Source organism: Pleurodeles waltl, chromosome 2_2 (assembly GCF_031143425.1).
Source record: "Pleurodeles waltl isolate 20211129_DDA chromosome 2_2, aPleWal1.hap1.20221129, whole genome shotgun sequence".
NCBI classification, from domain to species: Eukaryota; Metazoa; Chordata; class Amphibia; order Caudata; family Salamandridae; genus Pleurodeles; species Pleurodeles waltl.
This window is the reverse complement of record NC_090439.1, coordinates 1,162,913,461-1,162,930,761: the sequence shown is the minus strand read 5'-3', so window position 1 is coordinate 1,162,930,761 and position 17,301 is coordinate 1,162,913,461. Positions and strand designations below refer to the sequence as shown.

The 17,301-nt window shown below is 46.0% G+C and overlaps 1 pseudogene; it reads right to left on the bottom strand.

The window, feature by feature from the left end:
- Positions 1 to 17,301, bottom strand: part of LOC138283014 (zinc finger protein 850-like) — a 114,240-nt pseudogene that overhangs the window by 78,884 nt on the left and 18,055 nt on the right.

Genomic DNA, 17,301 nt, shown 5'->3' with positions numbered 1-17,301 from the left:
GAAACGCAGTATGTTAAACTTTTTCTGTAATATTTCTTCTATTATTCACTATAAGTGTGCAGCAGGTACCCAGTCATAAATATACCCAGTAGTGGGGAGTCTGGAGGGTTATAAGGTCAGAGTTATTCTCAGAATTGCAGAATTTAATATTCTTCCCTCATTGTTTCAGATTCCCTTCCCAGCTGCACCCTTTCTAGCCTCTTTCCCTCACTTGGATCCTTCACCATCCTATTTCCCCTTCCCGGGAAAAGATCAGGACTTTGGACCTGCCCGGAGGTGAGACCAATTTGAGCGCGGAACACTACTGAGGATTAACATAACTATGAAACGCTTGCATAGTTTTCCTTTTTGCCACTTTTGAGTTTCTTTTCTCACCTTCTGCCTCTGTTTTCATTTTCTCAGCTTTTTCGACTTGCTTCTTTTCACTCTTTCTCAATTCGATTTACTTTGTCCTGCCTTGGTGCACACCCGCACCGCCTGTCACCTGCTCCTTCCCAGCACTGCCTCCCACATTTTCCTGTCACATGCTCCAGGCTGCGCAGCCCTACCTATTGCCCTCAGGATCTCCTCCCCCATTCCGAAACTCCTTAACCATGACCACTGTGCAGATGCACCATTGGTTCACTAAAGCAAGGCCGTCTGCACCTGCCCGTGCCGGGCTTGAGCCCCGCACTAGGACCCATGGTCCTCCGACCTCCTAGTATAGCCCAAGATGCTACCTCACCACAGCCCACCACACACACAACCCACCACACACACAACCCAGATGTCTCTACCCATGCTGCTGCCTGTGCACCGCACCACCACCCATGGTGCCTCCTCCTGCACTACTTGCCACCTCTCCTACAACCCCCAGGAACAGCTCCTCTCACCCTTGCTGCACTCGCACACCCATGCCTCAGAACGTGGACACACACTACACCCAGCCCACACAGGTTTGCACATCCTGAATACTCGATCGCTCACAACACACAGCATTAAAATCTGGGACCTTCTATATGACCGCTCCCTGGACCTACTCCTCCTTACTGAGACCTGGCTAACCCCCTCCTGAGCCCAGACATTGCAACAGACATTTCCAAGGTTACAGGATCACCAGGCTGGATAGAACAAGCAAACCCAGAGGAGGAATTGCTATAATCTCCAAAGAATGCATTGGATGTTCCCTCACCTTGTCCTACTCCTGCAACTAATTGGAACAGCTGAAGTCCTAACTAATCATTCTACTCTATTCTGTTCTGTTCACAAGGCTTGTAAAGCACATGGCTATTCGTGGCAGGCTTCCCAGCGCTGACAGTCCTAGACGGAGAGAGGGAAAATTAAATTAAGGATAAAGATGAGTTTTTAGGTGTTTTCTGAAACATGTTAGATTATCATTTAATCTCAGGCTGAGTGGTGAAGAGTTCCAGAGTTTAGGGGTGAGGTGTATGAAAGAACAACCTCCACCTCTGGCTCTCTTGACTCTAGGGACAACCAGGAGACCTAGATTATTTGATCTGCTGGGCTGATAAGAAGTGACTAGCTGATGGAGGATTAACAGGCCCTTCTTGTATTTAGCTAGATGTGTCATGCACAGTGCCTAGAACTGAAGTCTGGAATTGATTGGCAAACAATGCAGAGCCTTAAGTGCTGCACAAGCTGACTGGGTTTTCAGAGTACCCAACAGTATTAGGGCTGCAGCATTTCGGATGATTTGGAGTTTTTTTAATGACAGCCTTTAGACTACCCAGGTAAAGTGAGTTGCCATAATCCAGACAAAACAGAATTAGCCCTTGAATCACTGTCTAAAGGGCCTCCAATGGGAGCCATTTAATACCTTCTTTAAAGCTCTAAGGAGGCCAAAACAACTGGCAGCTACCTTCTTCGCCTGTGATGTCATAGAAAGCTTTTGGTCCAATATGACTCCTAGGCTCTTTACTTCTGAGTTGGGGGTGGGAACGCTCCCCAAGGGGTGGAGGCCAATTGATTGCTCCTAAAGTGTTGGGTTATTACCAACTACCAAGACCTTCGTTTTATCCCCATTTCGTTTTAGGCAACTGGCTGCCATCCACTGGGGCACCTACTCCAGACAGTTGTTAAGTCTTAGAGACGTGTATTCCGCGTCGGGAGAGAGAGATAATGATCTGTGTATCATCCACATAAGAGACCATGGTGAAACCAAATGAGCAGACGATATCAGAAAGAGGTCGAACATAAAGACTGAAGAGCATGGGGCTTAAAGAGGAGCCATGCGGTATTCAACATTCCAATTGGTGCTTTGCAGAGAAGAATAGACCCTCGCTAACCTGAAAGCTCCGATGCACTAGGAATGACCGAAGACAATTTAGGGCGCCATCCATTATGCCTGCTTCTTTCAAACAGCTGAAAAGGTTGGGAAAGGAGACTGTATCAAATGCAGCACTTAAGTCGAGCAGAATCAGTGCTGCTGATGCATCCTGGTCCAAAACCTTTTTAAGATTTTCAGTAGCTAACAGAAGCGCTGCTTCAGTACTACAGCCCGCATGAAAACCTGTTTGCGTGGGATGCAGGATAATGTTAGTTTCTAAGTATTCTGCAAAGTGCCAGTTTATAATTTTCTTTAAGATTTTACTGACCCCAGGAAATAGCGATATGGGTCAATCATCTTCTGCCATCTTGGGGTCCAGAGTAGATTTCTTCAGGGCGAACGATGGCATGCTTTAATGTGTCTGGAACACTGCTGTTATTTAAGGAGGAGTTACAAAACTCTGTCAGGGCAGAAAACATCACCTCCTCCCCTTTAAAAAAAATCTACAAATATCATCTCAACAGCACCACCCTGGGAGGAGTCCTGATCTATCTGCCACCTGGGCCTAGAGACAACTTTGGGAAAACCAATGTAGACATGTTTGCCCCCCATGTACACAACTCTAGATCTTTCATTCTCCTTGCAACCTCAACTTCCACCTGGAGGACCTGACCAACATGAACACCACCAACCTCTGGGAAACCCTGAACACACTATGACTCAACCACCAAGTGAAGGACTCCCACTGACAGCACAGATCCTGTCAGCTAGACCCTATTTTCAACAACTTCACCAACATCATGGTGGACAAGACCACATCTCTCACTTGAACCAACTAATCCCTTGTCTGCTTTGACAAACACCTTAACCACCAATAAAGGCTTGCTCCAACTGAAACCTCTAGATGCAAATAAAACACAACTTCAGGGGAAACCTGAACCACAGAACTGATAAACCACCACCTGATGCACAAAGACGATCTGAATTGATCCATCAACAAATCCTAGCTCCTGTATAAATGCACTGACACCACTCAAAACCACCACCATCTCAATGGCCAGGCCTCAAGCAAGTTGGTACACTGGCGCCTTACCGCTCACAAAACACAACTGCAAACAGCTAGCCTTCTGCTGGGGACTCAGCCACGACAGTGACAAACAGACCTACAAATCAGCCCTTCAACACTACCACCAGCAACTCAAAGCTGCTGCTTTCTCAGCTCTGACCGAGCAGACCAACAAAAGCACCAAAAACCCAAAGTAAATCATCTCCTCCGTCACCAGCTCAAAAACCGTCACACTGTCAGGAGCTCTGCTCCCACCTCACAAGATAAGCTCAATGTATGACAAATGCTGACCTCAACTGGTCCCTACTAACAAGCGTATCCAGTTCAAACTCCTGACTCACAACAGCTTTTGCACCCCCACCAGACACTTTCAATATGCCACCGATCTGTTCGCCTCTGACCCGCGCCTCTGAAGAGCCAGAGCTGGTGATCATGCTTCCTCATACCTGGAACCCAAAGCATGGAACAAACTCCCACTGCACATCAGAGCCACCAAATCTCTCCTAGAGCTCCAGAAGAAACTGAAAACTTGTCTCTTCCAGCAGTCTCCAGCCAGGGGAGCACCCCTTCTCAAAGCGCCAGGATACCCACCTGAATGATATGCGTGTAAAGTAACATGACATCAGTATACCATAGGGTGGTAACTTGGTACTGACATGAGTGTATGTGGTATGTGCCTGTGTCTCATTCCACTAGATCATGTAAGTGTTTTTTATTTCTAATAAGAATACTATGTTTTGAAATGAGAACCGGTGACTGGCTGATGAAGATGGCTGGGATGTTTCTCCTAAACTATTTGCCTTAATAAACCATCTTACACCTCTCTTTTGCCTGTAACTGGGTTATCTTCAAAGAAGCACATACTTTTTAACACATAGCACAACATAGCAGAACACAACATAACATAGAGTCCTAGATTAATCTGTTGCCTGTTTTTTACTTATGTAAGAAGACCACAACTCCCCCACATCTGCATAGGTTCTTCCTTCCTGTCATACAGATAATACCTTTTGCTTGCTGATGAGGTGATCAAGTCTCACCACTAAATTGATAAAGTCTGCACGGTTCTCAGGAGGGTCCAAAATCTGACAAGAGATCCTTTAGGTCACATAATAACTCCTAGAACAACCAGGTTCTTTTATCTCCAAACCAATTACTCTCTACCTCTAAGTAATTAAAACGATCATTGCTTCCCTGTCTTAGGTTTACAATGCCACTGTAGCCTGCATGCATAAAAGTACGCCTAGCAGATAACTTTCACGTTGTTTCCTTGAACTCGACAAATTGTTCTCCTGTAACGGGACAACCAATTGAGACTGCTTCCATATAGGAATCACAAAATAAACCCTACTTTTGCAATATCATCCTGGAATGCAATGAGTTTACAAATGGAATGAAACTGACACTGATTCATAAAGAGGGCATATTTATTGCTGTCTCCATTAAATCTTTCAGGTGGTGCCAAGGGCGCCTGTTGGAGCATTTCTTGTAACATTATGGGACCTGCTTCAACTCCTCATGGGCACCAGTCTCTGCTCCTACACTTGGCTCAATGTTGCTCAGGCTAAATGTAAAAATGTACATTTTGTGGGCTTGGCTTTCTGTGAGGCCCACTCATCTGAACTCCAGGGATCAGCAGGAGCGACAGAAACCTGCCCCAACCCCTGTAAGTGATGTCTGGGGAGGACAAACCTCCCCCTACGGGGAGCTCAGGGGGTGGTGGGAATGAGAGAAGACACTGATGCTTCCCTTTTGTTTTGTCTTCACATTGTTGTTTCATAGGGCTGCTCTTGTCCTGTCCCTTTGTAGTTTCCTTCACTGATCGAAGACTAAGGCTCACAGTGAGCTTTAGAGGAAGCACATATATCACAATTATTTGTGTTCCCAACACAGTTACAGTAACCGAGCCTTGAGACAGTGTTACTGTTGGAAATTGCCTTTTCTGCAGGGTCACCCCCAAACTTTTAGCTTTCCTCCTCCACGTTTTCTGACTTACTGTTTGCTGGCTTTAGGACTCTGTGCACTTACCCACTGATATTCAGTGCTAAATTGCTTGTGCTCTCTCCTTAAAACATAGTAACATTGGCTTATAGCCAAATAGCTTATTTAATTTACTTATAAGTCCTAGTAAAGCGGTACTACATGTACCCAGGGTCTGTGAATTAAATGCTACTAGTGGGCCTGCAGCACTGATTGTGTCACCAACTTAAGTACCCCTCCAAACATGTCTCAGGGCAGCCTGCCATTGCAGAGCCTGTGTGGGCAGTTTTACACTGCCATGTTGACCTGGCAAAATAACCTTTTTGCCAGACCCAAACGTTCCCTTTTTATACATACAAGTTACGCCTATGGAAGGCCCTGCACAAAAAAGAAGGCAGTGTGCCATGTATTTAAAAGGTAGGACATGCACTTTTGAGTTATACATGTATTGATAGTGACAAACTCCCAAAGTCGTGTTTCACTACTGAAAGGCATAACTCTCCCATATGAAAATATTGGAATTACCTTATTACAGTTTATAATTGTAATTCACAATTAGGAAGAGAAAGGTTTTTCAAGTTTGGTGTCTCTGGAATCACAATATAAAATCACAACTGATGGTGAAGTCACATTTTAAAATGCAATTCTGAAAATGCCCCTTTTAGAAAGTTGGCATTTTTTAACTTTAACTATGTGGTGCCTGCTGCCTGTCTCTGCTTTCATGTCTGGGGTGAGGCGACAGCTGGGCTTTGTGTATTCCTCCTAGACAGCCACACACAATGGGAGCTTAGGTGTGTCTCAATGGGCCATCTCTGGCAGGATAGGAGTGAGGAGCTCGGCACAGTCTCACATACGCCTGAATAGGCTGTGTCAATGCACTTCAAAGGCCTGTCTTTGAAACCTCATTCACTTCAAAGGCCCAACTGGTTAAAGTACTGGACCGCTGACACCACAACCGCTGTACACTTCTGGACTTGTGTGGACTCTACTGGGAAGAAGAACTGTTGTGCTGCTGAAGGGCTGCCCCTGTGCTAGACTGTTGCTTTGCTGAAATCCTGCCTTGATGTGCTGCCATTGCTCTCTTGCCTGCGTGAGAAGAACTGGACCTGCCTCACTCGAAGCCAGAGTGAATGCAAAGGCTAGCTGGCTGGCCTCCTGATCTGAAGTCTCTGGGACATAAAGAACTTCTAACCACCCTGCTTCTGCAGCTGGATTCTGCCATTTGTGATTCTGCCCTGCCAATTGGTGCCATCCCAATCCTGGACCCTTGGAACTGAGCCTAAGTTGTTTGCTGCAGCGGAACAGAAGCATCCTCTGCTGAATGACTCATCTCTGAGCCAAACCAACGCATTGCCTTGGCTGAGCAGTCCATCTACTAGCAGAATCGATGCATCGCCGGTGCTGCGTGGATGGGAACTATCACAAAAGAATCATATTACGGCTACATCCTGCATCTTGGGACTGATGCATTGCCTTCGGAACAGTCACTGCGCCACGATTTTCCTGGTGGCAGCCTCAACGACATTGCCAAAACTCCATATTGCAGCATCACCACTTGTGGAAAGCTGGCCCCTTGTTGCAGTACCCCCACACTTTTTGCCTGGTGTCTGGATGCAACTGGACTGGAGTGCACTGGGACCATGCTAACCAGGTCCCCAGTGCCAGTATTCTTTCTCTAAAAATGCCCAAACTAATGTCACATGGGGCATCACCTTTAGTGGCCACTATAAGTCCCTAGTAATTGGTACTTTGGAACTTAGGGCATGGGGTACTAAGAGGAGGCCCCTGATGGCAGCAGCACAGATTGTGACATCCTCAGGGGGCCCTGCATCCAAGTGCACAATGGCTCTGCCATTGCAGGCTGCCTGTCTTGGTGCAACTCTAAAATGAAAACATGACATGGGACACAGCCTGTGTCACCTATCCACTCACACTGCATGCACTATAGCTAAGCCCCCCTCTGGCAGGTCTTACAGCCCAAGGTAGGGTGCACTATAATGCGTGTGAGGGCATAGGTGCATAAGCAACATGCCCTTATTGTGCCTTGCAAATTCTTAGATACAGTAAGTGAACCATTTTAAATGCATGTGCTGGACACTGGTCAGAACGAGTTTCCCAGCCACATCATGGCCACTCTGAACCCTGGGTTGTTTGGTATCAAACAACTCAGAATGAGAAATCTGACCTGGTGCTAGTGTAGGATTTAAAATAAAATGTACCCAGGAGTCACATTAGAGGTGCTCCCTGCAAATCTAACTAAACCTGGCACGGTTGCTGACCGGTTCTGACCAGTCTGCCACCATTTTCCGAGTTGCTGAAACCCTGAGGTGACAGCTTCTGCTCTCTGGGTGCATGGAACAAAGCCCTCCTGGGCAGAGGTGTAAGCAAGCTTCAAAGGGCATGTTGCCCTTGAAACTCGACCGCTAAGCCTGCTGCTAGCAGCAGATGGTCATCCCCATTTCAAAACCCAACTTCTGGCAGGAGAAACAGCAGGAAAAGGACAAAGACCAGGAGGAGTGGCCACCTCTAGCCTGCACCACCCCTAAGGTGTAGCAGGGAAAGTGGCCACTTCATTTAACTTTCCTCCATCTTGGATAGGAGGGAAATAGTCAATCAGGGATAGGGTTGTGACCTCTGCCAACACGAAGTGGTCACTTAGTGGGTGTAGCCACCCAAAAGTAGTTAGCCAATTGGTTACTGCCAGGGACTTCCCCTAACACCTCCTAAAGTTAGTATTTAGGAGGCACCCCTTGATCCAAGCTTCAGATTTCACTTGACACTAGAAGAACAGGATAAAGAAGCCTCCCCTGCTCGAGAACTGTGGACCTGCTGCAGACAAAGAAAAGACGGAAAACCCTGTCTGCTGCTCCTAGGACCCAACAACCATGGCTGTGGTGCTGCCCTGGACACAGACTCCACAAACCCCTTGATGACCTTCCAACTTTGAAAATTGGAGTGGAACCTCCCTTAGAGTTCAGGTTACACTCCCTTGCACCCACCAAGTCAAAACCGGTTAGGTCCAATTTGGTGACCAGACGCTAACTGACAAATCCGACCACACAGCTTGCCCAAAAGAGGTGCATTAGGAGAAAAGGATGAGACCGACCTCTTTGCCAAGTGGAGCCCTCTATGACCTTCCTTCTATACAATGTACCAATGTCCAGGGTACTGGACCCCTCAGCGAGATTGCAAAAACTACAAATCCTAATCGGAACCTAAATGCCAGGACCCATGCATAACTCACTGAGTGGATCTGCTGACCATGTTAGCCCTTCCAAGTTGCCTGCTCCTGACCGCAAGGCTTCCAAGACATACAACGTCCAGCTGACCAGTCCACGCTGTACACGGCATCCCTGGCACCTGCTCAGACAAACCTGCTGTGCTCCCATGGTCCCAATACCTTTGTGACCTCCCCCCTCAAAGGAGACCCCCAGGCCTTCCTTTTAAGTCCCTCTGTGCAGTGTGTTTTCCACTGGTCCTCTTCTGCCTTGCGCACAGCAACTTGTGAACTTCTGCTGCTGCTCCCGCCAGATCTGGGAGCCACCCGACCTTCTCCTGTGGCACCAATGGACATTTCAGCAACCTGTGCTCAAATTTCTATGCATTTTACATGTTTCCCCATTGACTTTGATGGTGCGTAATTGTGCATAAAAGCATTTTATTTTCCCAACTTTGAAAAAAGGGTATTTAAAAAAGTACTTGACCTATTCTGAATCTTTTGGTCTTACAATTAAATAAAAAATCTGAAGTATTTTTATACATGTTGGTCTCAAGGTATTTATGGAGTGTGTGTCTCTTTCATTGATACTGTGGGTACCTCGAATGCTCAGCACATCTCCTGGATTAGCCTAACTGCTCCACCCAGCTACCAGAAAAATAGAGCATTAGGTGGTCTATTTTAACCTCTGTAAACTAAAGTGAGATTGCCTGGACTCTTTACACATTGCACGTCATTTTCATCCAGTTTATAAAGAGCCAGCCGCCAAAACCACTCATCGGAACTGATGCATTGCCTTGACTGTGCAACACATCTTCGACACAAGCCTTTGCACCCCAAACTCTGGTGACAAGATCCTTGACTTTGATGCATCAGGATCTCGCCACACAGCCTTGCCATATCTTAGATCCGGCTCATTGCCTTTGCTGTGCAACGTATCTTTGACTTGAATCCATGCAACGCTCCACAACCTGGGATTAAGGTACTTTTGTTCAGCGGGCTTAAATGGATCCCTGTATCCAGCCCGCAATCCATAATGATCAGCCTGAACTTTTGACTTTGTCCCGGTCCGGCACAACCAGATATCCTCTTTCAGCACTTTACGCTTCTTAGCGCTCAATATTTCAAGTTCTACTTATTGGATTTTGTTGTTTTGGTCTTGTTTTACTTATTAAAGTCAGATCTATTTTTTAATGTGGTGTGATATCTTTTGTGTGGTGTTTTCACAGTTTCATTGCTTGAAGTGTTGCACAAATACTTTACCTACTGCATCTACGTAAAGTCAGACTGCTCTATGCCAAGCTACCAGAGGGGAAACAAAGGCTAATTTAAGGTTTACCTCTACCTTACCCTGACTAGGATTGTAGTTGCTTTTTAGCTAAGGTTTACACCCTAGTCAAGCAACAATCCAATTTTTAAAAGTTATTCTTTTCATTTTTCTTACTCTCTGGCTCACCTAATTTTACTTCACACAACCTTGGTTTGCTCATGAATTTCAGTCAGTTTTCATTAGCAGGCAACCTAAGAAACGGACAATCCTGAACAGCGTCACTGTCCTATTTATCACCTCGAGAATTATCATAAAAATGAAACCAATAGAAATAACAATGTCTCAGCTACAGATTCAGACTATGGGCCTCATTACGACTTTGGTGGATGGGCTACTCCGTTACAAAAGTGACGGATATCCCATTGTGCTGTATTACAAGTTCCATTATGTCCTATGGAACTTGTAAAACAGCGGGCGGGATATCCGTCACTTTTGTGATGGATTAGCCCATCCACCAAGGTCGTAATCAGGCCCTATATGTGTGTGTTCCTGAACATACGATAAAAAGTAAAGATACGCTTACAATTATACTTTTTCAGCTATATGTCAAGAGGCAGAAGAAGCTCACTTAAATGGGTTTAAAGAGCCTCACAAATAGTCACAAATACAGCCCACTGCTGAGGGCTATACCGTTTGTTAAAGGCTCTGTACCCAAGTAATAGGCTCAAGTCGCAGATCAGGGCCTATAATGAGGAAGAGGGCCTTTAAGAACCAGTATAGCCTAAAGTAAAAGGCTATAAGGCCACTGAGGGTAGAATATTCTAAATTAGAAAGGGAAAAACAAAAAAAATAGACATTGGAATGTTGGAGCAGAAGGCCTATACAGTCATTATAGTCTCGCCGTCAATTTGTTGCCTTCAACGGAGCGTCCAAAACTCAAATTTTCCAATAATGTTAATAACATGTTAAAACCATTTAGGTAGAGTGATGTATTGTGGTTCAGGTTGTGTGTGCATTTTTTGGTCAATTTGATTTTGATCTGTCTGCTGGTGCACCCTCTATGCTCACATGAGCCCTATCCAGCCTCTGTGCTTCTCTGACCCCCCTTCCCGTAGCCTCAGGGTTCCCATGACCCTCTGCATCTCACAGCTCCTCTGAATCCCCTTCTGGTCAAAATATATAGATTTCTACTGGAATTAAACAAACAGACTATCAGCAGATTCTACAGCTAGTTTTGGCATTAATAATTCTGGGGGACAGACAACTTCCCCTGCATGGTGATGGACGCACACCCCAGCTGCATTTATATCTGGATCCCTGGTACTGGTGTTTGGTCATGGGTGAACTCTGATCATGCATGTGCACCATGACCTAAGCCTGCCTCATAGTAAGGAGTGCCCCAAGCACTACCCTCATAATGGTAAAGGACTACTGCCCTTGCTAGGAGTCAAGTGACTCAAGCACTGTGGTGGCAGCTCATCCATTGTGTGTTGAGTAAGGATCAGTAGTGTGGCCAGGCCTTTATGCCTGTGCCACTCGAGTGGTGCCTAACTACACACATGTAAAGTTCTGCTGCTGTGTACTTAACTCACCCTTGGCCTGTATTCTCAATGCTTCTCTGTCCCCTTGCAACCCCAGGGCTCCTCTGACCCCCTGCAGCGTCAGTTCTCCTGTGATCCCCCAGCATCCACAGTACTCCTCTGGGGTGAATGTAGCACTGGGCAGCATGTTACATTTGTGTGTGTGTGTGTGGTGTGATGTAAGTGTGCCTATGCATGGTACATAACATGGAGGTCTGTGGGTTAAATTTTGGAAGCAAGGGGCCTGGAACGGTTAGTGGAGGTGAGGACATGCAACCCTCAGACAGGAGCTGTGGATTACACACACACACACACTCTCACACTCTCCCATCCCCCCCTCTCTCTCTCTCTGGAGGAAAGGGAGCAGAGCATCTTCTGTGCTCATTAAAGGATTCCTTGATTCCAGGAAGAGTTACTAGTCAGTGGGGTCTAGGCCTATTGTAAAGCGAGACAGTGGGTCTGAGAAGGTTCACACTGTAGGACCAGAGATTCTTCATAGAGAGGAAGGCGCAGGCCTCTGAAGCTTTCTGAGGCATGGCTAAACCTGTCGACCTTAAGATGGCCTTCCCCCAGACTTTTTGCCTTACTCCTCCATCTTTTTGCTGATCTCGTTTTTGTTTGCCTCAGGACTCTGTACACATTACCACTGCTGACCAGTGCTAAAGTGCTTGTGCTCTCTCTTAAACATTGTGAAACTGGCTTACAGCCAATATTTAATTTACTTGTAAAAGGTTAGTAACGTGGTACCATGTGTACCCAGGACTTGTAAATGAAATGCTACTAGTGGGCCTGCAGCACTTATTGTGCCACCTACCTAAGTAGCCCTTTAAACATGACTCAGGACTGCCATTGCAGCCTTAGTGTGCAATTATAATAAACCTTTTGCTAGGCCCAAAACACCCTTTTTAATATATATGTCACCCCTAAGATGGGCCCCACACCCAGGAGGGCAGAGTGCAGTGTATTTAAAAAGTTAGACATTCAGGCCCATATTTACACTTTTTTAGCGCCGCATTTTTCGGCATTTTTTGACGCAAAAGTGGCGCAAACTTTCAAAATACATAAGTTTGCGCCACTTTTGCGTCAAAAAGCGGCGCAAATGCTGCTCTAAAAAAGTATAAATATGGGCCTCACTTTTAAATCTTACATGTCCTGGTAGCGAAAAACTACTAAATTCGCTTTTCACTACTGTGAGGCCTACATCTCCCATAGGATAACAGTGGGTTCCCTTATTGCTTTTAATAAATGTTAACTTTCAATTAGTAGCAGATAGGGATAACGAGTTTGGTGTCTAAAATATTGTAATTTAAAACCCTCTTTAATGGTAACATCTGATTCTAAGCCACAGTTCTGAAAACGCCACTTATAGAAAGTGGCATTTTCCTGTCCTACTCCTAACCATTTGGTGCCTGCAGCCTATATTCTGGGTCACATGAGTAGGTGTAGCTGGCATTCATTCTTTGTATATTGCTCCCAGACAATGAATCAAAGGGGAATAAAGGTTGGCAGGATGGGCCATCTATGACTTGAAAGGGAGGCGGAGCTGTAACCTACCACACTTGCACATCACAAAGCCTCTGCCGCAGCATACTCACAAGGGGTTTGGCACTAGTCTTTTGTGCCCCAGACAAGCTAAGGCCATGGCAGGGAGGCAGCAAATTCTAAGCACCTCTAGGGGTGGAAGCCTCTAGAAATGTCTTCTCACAAGTGGGCACCAGTTATACCCTCAAACCCAACTCTTTAGTACACCTCTGGACTGGTGTGCTGCTCTGCAAGAAGGACTGCTACTCTGCTGCCTGATGAGAAGGAGGGTCCTGCATCTTGACCCCAGGAGCACCAGAGTGATTTCAAGGGCTAGTTAGCGGGCCTCCTGTGAGTCTTGCCCCCATGTGGTGCCACCCGCAGTCCTGGAGCAGTGGAAGTAGACCTGAAGGTGCTCTGCCAGGCTAGCTGTGGTCCGTGCAGAACAGACACAGTGCTACCTATTACCCCACTGCTCCTTGGAAGGGGCGCTGTGTGACGCATCTTAATGGAGAACCTTGCATTGCTTCCCTACAGCTCCTTTGAAATATCACTGCACAACACATCTCGATGCAGGACCTCACATCATAGCACCTGCAGCTCCTTAGAACTACTGCTGCATGGCACATCTCGATGCAGGAACTTGCAACACAGCCCCACAGCCCATGTGGACCACATGTCCTCTGCGCGGGATCTTGCAATGCTCTGCTACCCAGAAGTAAGGTACTTTGTTCACACTGCTCTGCTACCCAGATGTAAGGTACTTTGCTCAGCAGATGTAACTGGGTCCCTGTATCTGGCCCTTGCTCCATCACAGCCTAAACGTGTGACTTTGTACGGGTCTAGAGCGACCAGATAACCACAGTGGTGGTTTTTGCTTCTAAGCACTGTTTTACTAAAACCCTTAAAATTGCATATCTCCAGTTCTACAGAATGGATTTTTATCTCAAATAATTTATTACATTTTACTCTATTTTTCAAAATTGTTGTGGGATTTTTGGTGTGTTGTGTTTTCACTTTATTATTGTTTTAAGTGCTGTATAAATAGTTTACACATTGTCTCTAAGATAGGCCTGCTTGTGTTTGTGCCAAGCTACCATAGGGTTGAGCAAAGGTTGATTTGAGGTTGTCTAGTCTTAAACCCTCACAAGAATTGTAGTTACTGCTTGAGTAGAGTCCCCCCCCCCCTCCCTTCAACCAGTAAGCCAATGTTCTACATTGGGGATCAGTGGTGTGATAAGTACTTGCATTTGTGCGGTGCCATACAGAGATTTTGTTTGCACTAAAATCACAGATAAATAATTTGAGACCATTTTGAGTTTCTTTTAAGTTCTCCTTGATTGACCTTTTTGGGTTTAACAAATTCCCATTCTACCTGACTGTCTGAGACCATACCTGCAATAACAGAATTCAATCTCATCTACCTGAAGGGATACACATTGAGTGTATCAAGGAGTTCTGCAAGGAAAGGGGACTTACAACCAAAAGGGGTATCACAATGTTGGACTTTCAGAAAGCTCTCAAGACCTGAGCAGAGGCTCACTAGTTGAGAACAGGATCAGAAGACCAGGATGAGGAAGATTATATTGAGGGGCAACAAGAGGACATTGATGAAGGTCCTTAGATACAATACCAGGTGGGAGGGAGGTGACTTGTCTCCTGAACTGAAACTCCCTGCTAGAGTGGAGAGTGTCTTCACAAGGCCTGTCCCTGAAGAATCTGGTGGTCAGGAAGACAGAGATGGAGATCCAGCTACAATGAGTGCAGGACCCGCATCTGGTCATACCCATTGCACTAAGGGTGTCACAAAAAGTGGTGGGTGGAATATTTAAATTAATCTCAGCCATATACTTTGCCATGGTAGACAGCACTGTCTGCATTGTATGTTCACTCCCTCCCTCTTCTTTTTAAGCAAGTTAGCGTCTAGGCACTTCAAAACAGGAAAACTATACTTTCTTTCAAGTCAGACTCCAGGAAATGTCGCTCGTCTCTGGAAAGCTGGCTGTCATGCAGGCACTAGCTCTGGCTGTACAGAAGTCTTCTGGGTATTTTGTGGAACACTCCGTTCCTTAACCAGAAAGAACTTTGAACTGGAAAATGTAAGTCAGCAGCCGTCACTTCTATACAGATAAAGCAGAGAGGATGTGTGTATTCTCTTTTTGCACTTTCAGAAGTTCTCACTTCATCTGTCCTTTCCAGGCTATCTTCCTGACTCTGCCTTTGTGTAGAGTGATGCCCCTATTGGCTTTGGAAGAGCCAGCAGCCACATCCACCCACTGGCTAGTGCCAGCTGTAAATGTGGCACCTCAAGGCACTTTTTTTTAAACACTTTCTAGACCTGTGGATGATCAGAGGAGGACAGGACCCACTACTTGCGACTTGTGAGGAGCCCTGAAGGACTGGACTTGCTCCTTCTTGTACCCAGGACAAAGAATAGGACTTCAAAGGTAAGTGTGGCTAACGAGATGCCTTTTTCCTGAAATGATCAGTTGACCAGTACACCTGGACCTGGGCTGAGCCTTACTGGAGCCCTTTGCCTACATGTTGTCACTGAGGTCCTGGGAGTGACCCAGAAACCCAAACGTCCAAGACCTGTAGAGCTGTCAGGGGGACCTTGCAGCAAAGGTGTCTGGTTTTGATGCAACTTCATTGGATACAGCTTCAGGCTTGCCCCACTGGAGAATTTTGAGCTTCATAAAGAAGTTAGAAGGTAAAATCTTTGACTGGGATGAACCAGCCTGGCTTATCCGACCTGCCCTCCTTTGCAGTCAGCCTAAAATAATACCTACGTCTCGGCCTATCAATTCCACAGACTATCATCGGCATTTACCCCTCAAAGAATAATTCACTTTCTTAAGTATACAGATAACATATCTGGATTAGCTTAAATATATTTATTTCCACAGACGTGTGCTATTGACCACAGATATCTGCAGATAGCTGTAATATGAGAGCTATAATACATATCAATATACAGAATAAATATAGCAGAATCAGATTACCACAGACAGCACACCCAGGATAACAGTAAGACAGGACACATGCGAAGAATAAACAGTAGAATGAGGAGGTTAAAGATCTAGTAAGAAATTCACCAGTTGTTGAATCATTGGTTTTCATATTTCTTACATAGCCAGTTTTTCCACATCAGAACTGTTGGACCTGGCCTTTTTGGCAGGTTCATCTGCTGACTTTTGCCTCCTTCCTTCTATTTTTTCTGACCTCTTGCTGTTGGTTCTAGGACTCTGAGCACTTTAAAACTGCTGATCAGTGCTAAAGTGCAGGTGCTCTCCCTTCTAAAGTTGGTATGATTGGCATATACCTAATTGGCATTTTTAGCTTACCTGTAAGATCCTTGTACGGTGGTATCTCTATACCCAGGGTCTGTAAATTAAATGCTACTAGCGGACCTGTAGCGCTGCTTGAACCACCCACTGAAGTAGCCTTTGAAATCTGTCTCGGGCCTGCTAGCGGAGCAACTGCTAGCGTAGGGCCTGCGTGCGCAGTTTTCTGCCACATGGACCTAGCATCTAAATTTACTTGCCAGGTCCCCTTTTACTACATGTAATTCACCCCTAAGGTACGCCCTTACTAGCCCTATGGGCAGGGTGCCATGTATGTAGAAGGCAGGACATGTGCCTAGTAATATGGCGAGTCCTGGTAGTGGCAAACAGCCTATTTGGTTTCTCACTGCTGTGAGTGCTGCTTCTCATAGGATTGCATTGTAAATGCCCTGCCTTTTGTCTAGCGGGTATTGTCTGATTATGACGGGTAGTGTAGGCATGTTTGGGATGGTTCTAATGGTAGTGAGAATTGCTGCTTACTGGTGTAAGTGGATTTTTTATTACTATTACAGAAATGCCACTTCTAGAAAGTGAGCATTTCGCTGCGCTTATGACTCTGGTGTTTTGCAGCTTGGCTCCAATCCACATCTGGGCAGAGTGACAGTTGGGCTTTGTGCATACTTCTCAGACAACCTGAACACAGGGAGGGTGGAGGTGTCACAGAGGCGCATCTCCATACTGAATAGTCTTCCTGGGCTGAAAGAAGGGTCAGGCGGGGCAAACCTGCATTTGTAAAGGCTGTGCCCTGGCCTCACACAAAAGGGTTGTTTACCCCCCAACTGATGTTTGGAGCCTGTGCTGGAGGAGAAAGGGGGCACTCTCAGAACCAGTTGCAACTGGTTGGCACCTCCTCTCACCTTTCTTTGTGAACACACTGTAAAACTGAGTATAAGTACAGGGGACTTTTCCCCCCTACAATTTGGTGACATTTTGGAACTGAGCACAGAATGCTGGAGGGACTCACCAGGAACCGTCATGCTGCTGCTGCTGTGCTGACCTGTGACCTGCTGGGTCATGTGGAGGAACTGCCAACTGCCTGCCTTCACCTTGTGCCGCC